Here is a 10,606-nt window from a genome sequence, read left to right as displayed (position 1 = left end):
GTCTAAAATGCTGTAGTTTGCTCCACAGATATTACTTTCCTGAAATAAAAGGTGCACGGATATAGCAATTATTGAGGACAGTATCATTAGGATAACAGCACTCCAGTCACCAAGTTGGAAGCATTAGTTTCAATGACGAAGGCTTGCCTGGTGTTGAAGTGGACCAATAAGGGGTATGGGGTAAATACGAGTTTTAATCGCTCAAAGGCCTTCTGGGCCTCAGGAGACCAGAGGAATTTGGCATTTTTGGAGAGTAGAGCAATGAGAGGGGCAATACACTCTGGAACCTCAGGATACACCACTGATAGAAGTTTGCGAACCCCAGGAAATGTAGTTCATGAACATTCCATAATGCTGCGCACTCAAGGACTCCCTTTATCTTGCATGAATCTATTTTTATATCAGTGGGAGATAGGATGAATCCTAGGAATTCTACAGAGGACTGATCAAAGGTGCATTTCCCTAGCTTAGCATAGAGGCCATGTTGCAGTAGCCTCTTCAAGACAGAACGGACATGCATGGTGTGTTTGGTGTTGTCCAAAAAAAAAAAAAAAAAGTAAATATGTCATCCAGGTATGCTAGCATGCATTGGTCCAGAATGTTCCAGAGAACATCATTAATAAAATGTTGGAATGCCATGGGTGTCTTTGTCAAACCAAAGGGCATCACAAGATATTTGAAGCGACTGTAGCGCATTTGAAAGGTGGTCCTCCATTCATCCCCAGCTCTACTCCATTCTAGGTTTTATGCCCCTCAGAGGTCTAGTTTTGTGTATTCCCTGGTGGTGCTCATGGGGTCATTACCTCAGGGGTTAGTGGTAACAGGTACATTTCTAGTGGTGACCTGACTCAGGGCCCAATAGGATGGAAGCCTCTGACTATGTGTGGACTTTTTTTAAAACAAAGAAGACTGGAGTCCAGGCAGGCAAAGTAAACTTACAAATAAAGCCTTTAGCTAGGTTCTCCTGAAGGTGTGCAAACAGAATGCTTGCCCCTGATTGTAGCTCGATTGGACAATTATAGTCCTTGTTCAGGGGCAAGGTATCTGCATATTTTTTCTGAAGACATCTTTTTAGTGCCTGTATTTGGATAAAAGTTGAGGACTGGAATCAGTGGGCAGCTTTGCCAGGCCAGCTACCCCAGCCTACGACCACTGGGGAACTACTGCATGCTGCCCATTTCCTGGGGCTAAGCAGTGCTGCTGGCAGAATTCGGAGAAAAATTCAACTTTTAGTTTGTGCCAGCTGATAAGGGGGTTGTGAAGAGCCAATTACAAGATAGCCAGAATCAGAGGGAAGTGAGGGAAACAGATGGCACTGAACTGCGGTCTCTCAATGCACTTTGATAGTAACCTTGAGAGGAACAGATTCCATGGCCGTGGGCCCAGAGGATAAGAGGGACCCATCAATCATTTCTACCAGGTCCAGAACGGGCTTTGGCCACAACGAAAGCTGTAGTGCCCGGGCTGCCTCTGTATCGATAATGTTGTCTCCTGCTCCCGAGTCAATGATGGCGTGCTATGGAGACAGTGGTTGGGGATGCCCTGGGATTCGTAGCATGACTGGTACTTGTCTGTGCAGTGGTGGTCAATGGGAGCCAGCGCGTGTTCCAGTCAGGACCTCAATTCAGGTTTCAGGGGAACATGATGTCAGGAGGCTCAGGCTAGCCCCCTTCAACGAACCTGGGCTGCTCATTTCCTTGATTCCTTCAGACTTGGTTCCTCATGGGGCAACTGGAAATAGCATGGCCCAGTTTGCCACAGTAGTAACACAAGTCAAGGTGTCACTGGCATTGTCTCTCTCTTCAGGGGCGAGTTGCCAGTAAGTCAGGTCTTTCTCTATTGGCACAACTGGTGGGGCAGAATCCAATAATGGGGGTACAGTTCTGACGCCCCTCTTTTCTTCCCATTGTTTTCCTAGACAATTGTCAATATGGATAACAAAATCTACAAAGGCATCCAGACCTGCTGGGGTGTCTACTGGGCCTAGTTCATCCTTTGCATTACATTTTGCATTAAAAAAATTCCTCTTATTTATTTTACATTTGTTGCCTTTTAATTTCATCAGATTTCCCCTGTCATAGTAAGAGTGCCTCACTGGCTTTACCACTACCATTCATTATTTTACAAACCTCTATCACAGGGGTTCTCAAACCGCGGGTCGGGACCCCTCAGGGGGTCACAAGGTTCTTACATGGGGGGTCGCAAGCTGTCAGCCTCCACCCCAAACCCCGCTTTGCCTACAGCATTTATAATGGTATTAAACATATAAAAAGTGTTTTTAATTTATAAGGAGGGGTCGCACTCAGAGGCTCTCTATGTGAAAGGGGTCGCCAGTACAAAAGTTTGAGAACCACTGCTCTATCAAATCCCCTCTCTCTCTTCCCCTTTCCAAATTAAATAGTCCAAGTCCTTTTAATCAAATCATATCTTTTAGTCAAAATAGTTACAATCTCCTTTTGATTTTTAAAAGGCAAATGCCAATTGTTGGGCTCAGATAACATGGCTTCTGCTCTAAAACTGAAGAACCAGAGTGTTTATGTATGAATCATGACTGTGTACTACCTTTTCCCTTTCAGGGTTTTATATTTTTAGGCTTGGAAGGATTCGATTTTTGTTTGTAAATGTCGATTTCACCATACACACACAATGAAAAAATATTGTTATCAATGATAATCAAAATTTACAGATAGGAAAAGTGTAAAAAATGTTGCTTGAGAACTTATTAGAGTTTGATTTAAGGATACTTATTTTGTATATTTTGACATGTGACAAATTTGACAATTGTTTTAACAATTGTAAAACTTTAACAACATATATTCTCATTAAATAATTATTGTCTGACTCTTCCATTGTCTGATTCCCTCCATAATTTCTCACATCTGTGAAAATTTAAATTGATAAAAATGTAAAAACATGCTTAAAAATAAACACTGATATTATCTGTTGAAATTATAAAAAAATAAAAATTAAATTCTGCCAAGCCTAACTATAACTTCTGATTATTTTATCATAGTCTCACTACATCATTATACAGCATTACATTATATATGACAAAGCCCTGGCTGGGATGATTTAGTTGGGGTTGGTCCTGCTTTGAGCAGGGGGTTGGACTAGATTCATAGATTCATAGATTCTAGGACTGGAAGGGAGCTCGAGAGGTCATCGAGTCCAGTCCTCTGCCCGCATGGCAGGACCAAATACTGTCTAGACCATCCCTGATAGACATTTATCTAACCTACTCTTAAATATCTCCAGAGATGGAGATTCCACAACCTCTCTAGGCAATTTATTCCAGTGTTTAACCACCCTGACAGTTAGGAACTTTTTCCTAATGTCCAACCTAGACCTCCCTTGCTGCAGTTTAAGCCCATTGCTTCTTGTTCTGTCCTTAGAGGCTAAGGTGAACAAGTTTTCTCCCTCCTCCTTATGACACCCTTTTAGATACCTGAAAACTGCTATCATGTCCCCTCTCAGTCTTCTTTTTTCCAAACTAAACAAACCCAATTCTTTCAGTCTTCCTTCATAGGTCATGTTCTCAAGACCTTTAATCATTCTTGTTGCTCTTCTCTGGACCCTTTCCAATTTCTCCACATCTTTCTTGAAATACGGTGCCCAAAACTGGACACAATACTCCAGCTGAGGCCTAACCAGAGCAGAGTAGAGCAGAAGAATGACTTCTCGTGTCTTGCTCACAACACACCTGTTAATACATCCCAGAATCATGTTTGCTTTTTTTGCAACAGCATCACACTGTTGACTCATATTTAGCTTGTGGTCCACTATAACCCCTAGATCCCTTTCTGCCGTACTCCTTCCTAGACAGTCTCTTCCCATTCTGTATGTGTGAAACTGATTTTTTCTTCCTAAGTGGAGCACTTTGCATTTGTCTTTGTTAAACTTCATCCTGTTTAACTCAGACCATTTCTCCAATTTGTCCAGATCATTTTGAATTATGACCCTGTCCTCCAAAGCAGTTGCAATCCCTCCCAGTTTGGTATCATCCGCAAACTTAATAAGCGTACTTTCTATGCCAATATCTAAGTCGTTAATGAAGATATTGAACAGAGCCGGTCCCAAAACAGACCCCTGCGGAACCCCACTCGTTATGCCTTTCCAGCAGGATTGGGAACCATTAATAACAACTCTCTGAGTACGGTTATCCAGCCAGTTATGCACCCACCTTATAGTAGCCCCATCTAAATTGTATTTGCCTAGTTTATCGATAAGAATATCATGCGAGACCGTATCAAATGCCTTACTAAAGTCTAGGTATACCACATCCACAGCTTCTCCCTTATCCACAAGACTCGTTATCCTATCGAAGAAAGCTATCAGATTGGTTTGACATGATTTGTTCTTTACAAATCCATGCTGGCTGTTCCCTATCACCTTACCACCTTCCAAATATTTGCAGATGATTTCCTTAATTACTTGCTCCATTATCTTCCCTGGCACAGAAGTTAAACTAACTGGTCTGTAGTTTCCTGGGTTGTTTTTATTTCCCTTTTTATAGATGGGCACTATATTTGCCCTTTTCCAGTCTTCTGGAATCTCTCCCGTCTCCCATGATTTTCCAAAGATAATAGCTAGAGGCTCAGATACCTCCTCTATTAGCTCCTTGAGTATTCTAGGATGCATTTCATCAGGCCCTGGTGACTTGCAGGCATCTAACTTTTCTAAGTGATTTTTAACTTGTTCTTTTTTTATTTTATCTGCTAAACCTACCCCCTTCCCATTAGCATTCACTATGTTAGGCATTCCTTCAGACTTCTCGGTGAAGACCGAAACAAAGAAGTCATTAAGCATCTCTGCCATTTCCAAGTTTCCTGTTACTGTTTCTCCCTCTTCACTAAGCAGTGGGCCTACCCTGTCTTTGGTCTTCCTCTTGCTTCTAATGTATTGATAAAAAGTCTTCTTGTTTCCCTTTATTCCCGTAGCTAGTTTGAGCTCATTTTGTGCCTTTGCCTTTCTAATCTTGCCCCTGCATTCCTGTGTTGTTTGCCTATATTCATCCTTTGTAATCTGTCCTAGTTTCCATTTTTTATATGACTCCTTTTTATTTTTTAGATCATGCAAGATCTCGTGGTTAAGCCAAGGTGGTCTTTTGCCACATTTTCTATCTTTCCTAACCAGCGGAATAGCTTGCTTTTGGACCCTTAATAGTGTCCCTTTGAAAAACTGCCAACTCTCCTCAGTTGTTTTTCCCCTCAGTCTTGATTCCCATGGGACCTTACCTATCAGCTCTCTGAGCTTACCAAAATCCGCCTTCCTGAAATCCATTGTCTCTATTTTGCTGTTCTCCCTTCTACCCTTCCTTAGAATTGCAAACTCTATGATTTCATGATCACTTTCACCCAAGCTGCCTTCTACTTTCAAATTCTCAACGAGTTCCTCCTTATTTGTTAAAATCAAGTCTAGAACAGCTTCCCCCCTAGTAGCTTTTTCAACCTTCTGAAATAAAAAGTTGTCTGCAATGCAGTCCAAGAATTTGTTGGATAGTCTGTGCCCCGCTGTGTTATTTTTCCAACATATATCCGGATAGTTGAAGTCCCCCATCACCACCAAATCTTGGGCTTTGGATGATTTTGTTAGTTGTTTAAAAAAAGCCTCATCCACCTCTTCCACCTGGTTAGGTGGCCTGTAGTAGACTCCTAGCATGACATCACCCTTGTTTTTTACCCCTTTTAGCCTAACCCAGAGACTCTCAACACTTCCATCTCCTATGTCCATCTCTACCTCAGTCCAAGCGTGTACATTTTTAATATATAAGGCAACACCTCCTCCCTTTTCCCCCTGTCTATCCTTCCTGAGCAAGCTGTACCCATCCACACCAACATTCCAATCATGTGTATTATCCCACCAAGTTTCAGTGATGCCAACAATGTCATAGTTGTATTTATTTATTAGCACTTCCAGTTCTTCCTGCTTATTACCCATACTTCTCGCATTTGTATATAGGCATCTAAGATACTGGTTTGATCTTGCCTCCCAGTTTTGTCCTGACCCTCCTTTCTCTCTGCCAATATAGCCCACACTCCCTCTCATTTCCGACCCATCTCCCAGGTCTCCATGTTCCCCACTTACCTGCGGGCTTTGCTCACCTGTCCCCGTCGAACCTAGATGACCTCCTGAGGTCTCTTCCAACCCTAAGCTTCTATGATTCTATATTTTGTCCAGTTGTACAAGTGAACAAAATAAGGACAGCTGAAAGCAAAGTAGTGCTTCATGCTTGGTGATTATACTCCACTCACCACAGACTTCTGCATCCTCTGACAAGAGCTTCCCCAGCTTAATTTCAGCTACATTCAGTAACACACGGAATGCTGACCTAGCAAAGAATTGTAATTTATCATTTACTAAGAATAGCTGTTTTGGCAGTTAGGCCCTGATCCAGCATAGTCTTTGTGGCAGTGCTTAACATGAGTAATCACATTGACTTCACTGGGGCTACTCACATGCTTAAAGTAAAGCATGCCCTTAAGGCTACAATCCAGCAAAACACTTAATAGGGCCAGTCACTATAGCATTTAGGTGGTGTCGGTTTAATATCCTCACCTCTTTTCTTCCATCCACCAACCTTTTCTGTAGAAAATTTAAAATTTCATAGCTGGTGCAGTAGGGGTGGAGGACACACTTAAGAAAATGTCATGCTTCTCCACAGAATTCCTAAATCTCTACCTCTGGCTTTTCCTATTCCATTTGCTCCTTCAGAATTGAGACCTCCTAAATCATTAAGGCTCAGTGACTTGTCAGGATTACAAGAGTTCTACTATCTGCTGTGGCATAATCATAAAGACTGATGACATTTCACCTTCCCCATCTTGAAAAGCGTATCCCACTTTCTAGGATGCCACCTTCATCTTGGTAAATGAATACTATAGCAAAGAACTCATTCAGCCCCTTACCTGCCACTCTGCTCCCCACACGCTTACTAGCCTCAGACTGTCGGTTCTACTAGCTTGTTTGCTTATTCCTAGTCACTTTGATTTCCCTAGTTATTTTTATTTAACATATTGCCTTAGTTATTGTTCTCTCTCCTTTTATTTTTAACTGTAGCTCTTTGTATCATATGATTTTTTCCCTTTTCTCATATTTTACTTGCCCCTCAAATTTCTTTTTTCCTTCAGACACTCTGTGAAAATCCTTATTTATGCATATATTGCATAAATAATATACTTTTCTTTTCCTAGTGCATTGCTCACTAAGAGAAAAGCCTTCCACGCACCCTCCGTTTTCCTCTAGGGTTCAGTTCTTTGCATTTTCTACTACCTCACTCCCAGCTCCTTACTCCACTTGATTTTTATGTTCATATAGCACATTCTCAGGAGAAACACCATTCTGACTCCAATATCTTTTTTCTTCTCCTTCTCCTCATTTAGAATTCATTTTTCCTGCAATCTCAGATTTAATGAGATTGTGATCAATGCTTCCCAAGTTACCCCCTGCCTGCATGTCTTCAATCATACTTTGTCTAATCTACTATGTTCGGCTTTCTCTCAATTGATGCATGTATTTAGTTAAGAAAACTAAAAAGCAATCTTGCACCAGGTCCACAAACATGCCTCTAACTTTATTTTCTTCCCCACGAATATAATGAAATCCACCTAGGTAATTAAGACTCTCCCCTTATAGCTATTTTCATACTACTTATATGATATTTAATGTATTTATTTTTGTGGGGTCATTTTATAGTTAGTTCTTTCTGCTTTGGTAACTCACCATTATCAGCCTAATCTAAAAAAACAAAAAACAAATCTCCATTATTCTGGGCTATCTTTCAACACAAGGACAACAAAATATTCTTTCACACATAATTATCTTCTGGGCAATCAATACCCCATAATAGTATCTCACCAATTATGACCATCTCACAGGCAACAGTAGCTTATCCTTGTAATATGTGTTTGTCTCTCTTTCTTTTCCAAGGTGTTCTGTATTTCACAGGTAGGGAGGGGGCTCCTTGGAATGTTAGCTGCTCCGATAAGCCATTTCCTTTTGAAGGGTCTTATGGTGAAAATCATCTCTATGCCAAGGCCCAGCCCAAGGCTGATGCACCATTTAACTCCCTCTTAAGTCCAGAAAAGACTGGAACATAAGAGGTACATAGGCCTTTTGCTGGCCGCTTCACACAGGGATGAATTTCATCCCCAATGATGAATAACGGAGCTGGCTGATGGAGGAAAATTCCTTTTCACTAAGTATTTTGAAATTTCATTTTGTTTTGAATTGGAATGAAAGCCCCCCAAATTTTGAAATTCTCCACAAAGGAAAATTCCTCCCTCCCCCCCCCCCAAAATAATCATTTTTGATTGATTGAAACTTTTTGTTTTGACAATACTGAAATGTTTCATTTTGATTTTTATATGTTTATATTAATATTATGAAAAATAAAAAAAAATCAAAACAAAGCATCATCTCAAAATGGAAATTTGAAATGTTTAGTTCTGAAAATGTCAAAATGGGACAAATTACATTTATTAATACTGTATTATTTCCCAAAGGACCCAACATGGTGATTGGTATAGGAGATTTTTCTTTTTCTCCCCTTCCCCCACAGCAACTTCTATGATATATATAGATAGATAGATAAATTCTAGGCCCTGATCATCTCCCATTTAGACTACTTCAGATTCCTCCTCTCTGGGGTCCTCTAAGACCATGTTCCTTGCCCACCCCTGTTGCTACGTCATTCCCTCCCCTTTGAATTCTTCCATTGGCTCCCTGTTTTCCACCACATTCAGCTTCTTGTCTTCATATTCAAGGTGCTTCACAACTCTGCTCCTCCCTACATATCTCCTCGTCTCTCATTACGTCACCCCCTCTGCTACACCAACAAGCCCAGCCTCAACCATCTATTACAACCACCTTTATTCTTTCTTCCACCACACCACTTAGGGGGCGGTGGTCGACCTAAGATACGCAACTTCAGCTACGTGAATAGCGTAGCTGAAGTTGCGTATTTTAGGTCGACTTACCTGGCTGTGAGGACGGTGGCGAGTCGACCACTGCCGCTCCCCCGTCGACTCCGTTTCTGCCTCTCGCCGCGGTGGATTTCCGGAGTCGACGGCAGAGCGACCGGGGATCGATCGTTACCCGCCGATCCGGCGGGTAGTGAAGATGTGCCCTTAGACATGTATACACCCTACAGGGGTACTACCCTACAAGAAACTTACAACCAGGAATGGATTCATGCTGGGCCATTGGGAACAACTGATATTTTTAAATTAAATGTTAAAAGGGTTGTGGGTAAATTTTTCAAAAGTACCTAAGTCACTTTGGTGCTTTTGAAAATTGTACCCTGTATGCTTTATCCTTTTTCCTCATCCTTTGTATGTTATGTCTTCTTAGATTGGGAGCTCTAGGAAGGCAGAGATTGTGTCATTTCAAGAAAGTGCCTAGAAGACTGTGGGAGCTATGGTAATACAAACCATGAATACAAATAACAACAAATGGCCTGGCTCATCTCAACTCACAGTTAAACATGCAGGACGGGGTGCTGGCAGAGGAAATCCCCAGTAGGATCCTCTCCCAGCGTTCCTTCCTTCCCATTCTGTTGGGGAAGGGTTGGCTTTGCATCTCGAGAACAGAACCTGCTCCCAGATGTGGTGGATTCCAGGGATCCACACAAATCCCAGGCAATACACAGGAGGCCAGGCCCATCTGTGAAGTTGATGACTCAGAAGGAAAAGATAGCATGCACCTGGCTTGAGAAGACTCAAATGTCATGCGCCACATGCCAAATATAAAAATCCTTTAATGACTGTGAAACACCCAAGGTGATATGAGCAAAAGAAAAGCCCATGAGGAAATTAATAATTCTGTATTAAGTTCAGGGTTTGGGTTGCATTTGGTAAAAAAGGCTTGGGGCCACTCATTGACTGCTGAGGAAAAACAAAATATTGATTAACTGCTAATTCAGTGAGCATCATCCATCCAGCACATTGAATGAGACAGGGGTCCTATGGAACAAATAGTATGTGATCATATAATTAAAGACCATATCATAATGCATATGGTCTTTAATTATAAAGGGGCCAAACTAACTTTGCCCGGGCAACCTACATTCTGTAATTTCCCAACTTTTGAAAGCTTGTCTTCATAACATACGTAACGTTCTTTTACAATAGTTTTTTGTATGTAATTTCCTGGGGCTGTTTCTTTTTAAAATAAATTATGTTTGGTGCACCTGTAACAACCTCCCCATCATTCATCATTGTTGAAATCTGAATTCTGAACCTTCAGTACTGCAGCACAGCTTGCAGGACTGGCTACATCACCTGGTAGCAGGAGAAGGTTCTTATCTTAGGCGAGGAAATGGACCCCCATTGCCATGTGATGGGTTTCGGGAGTCTTCAAGGGAACCCAGCCCAGTTCTCTCTCTTTCCACTCTTGCCCTTGGAGAGGAACTGGGGACAAGCTCCTTCTCCGTGTGGTGGCCCCACAGTCATGGATAGGTTATTGCAGTCATATGCTTAGTCCAGGGGAAGTTATCAGAGAAGCCTGGCCCAGTTCTCCCTCCCTCCTCTCTCATAGAAGTTGTCTGCTCCTTGGGTGCCCAGTGCAGTGTGTGCTGCTGATGCTTTGGTGGTGGCATGAGCATGGCCTT

The sequence above is a fragment of the Emys orbicularis genome, chromosome 2, assembly GCF_028017835.1.
Source record: "Emys orbicularis isolate rEmyOrb1 chromosome 2, rEmyOrb1.hap1, whole genome shotgun sequence".
NCBI classification, from domain to species: domain Eukaryota; kingdom Metazoa; phylum Chordata; order Testudines; family Emydidae; genus Emys; species Emys orbicularis.
This window is presented reverse-complemented; position numbering follows the sequence as displayed.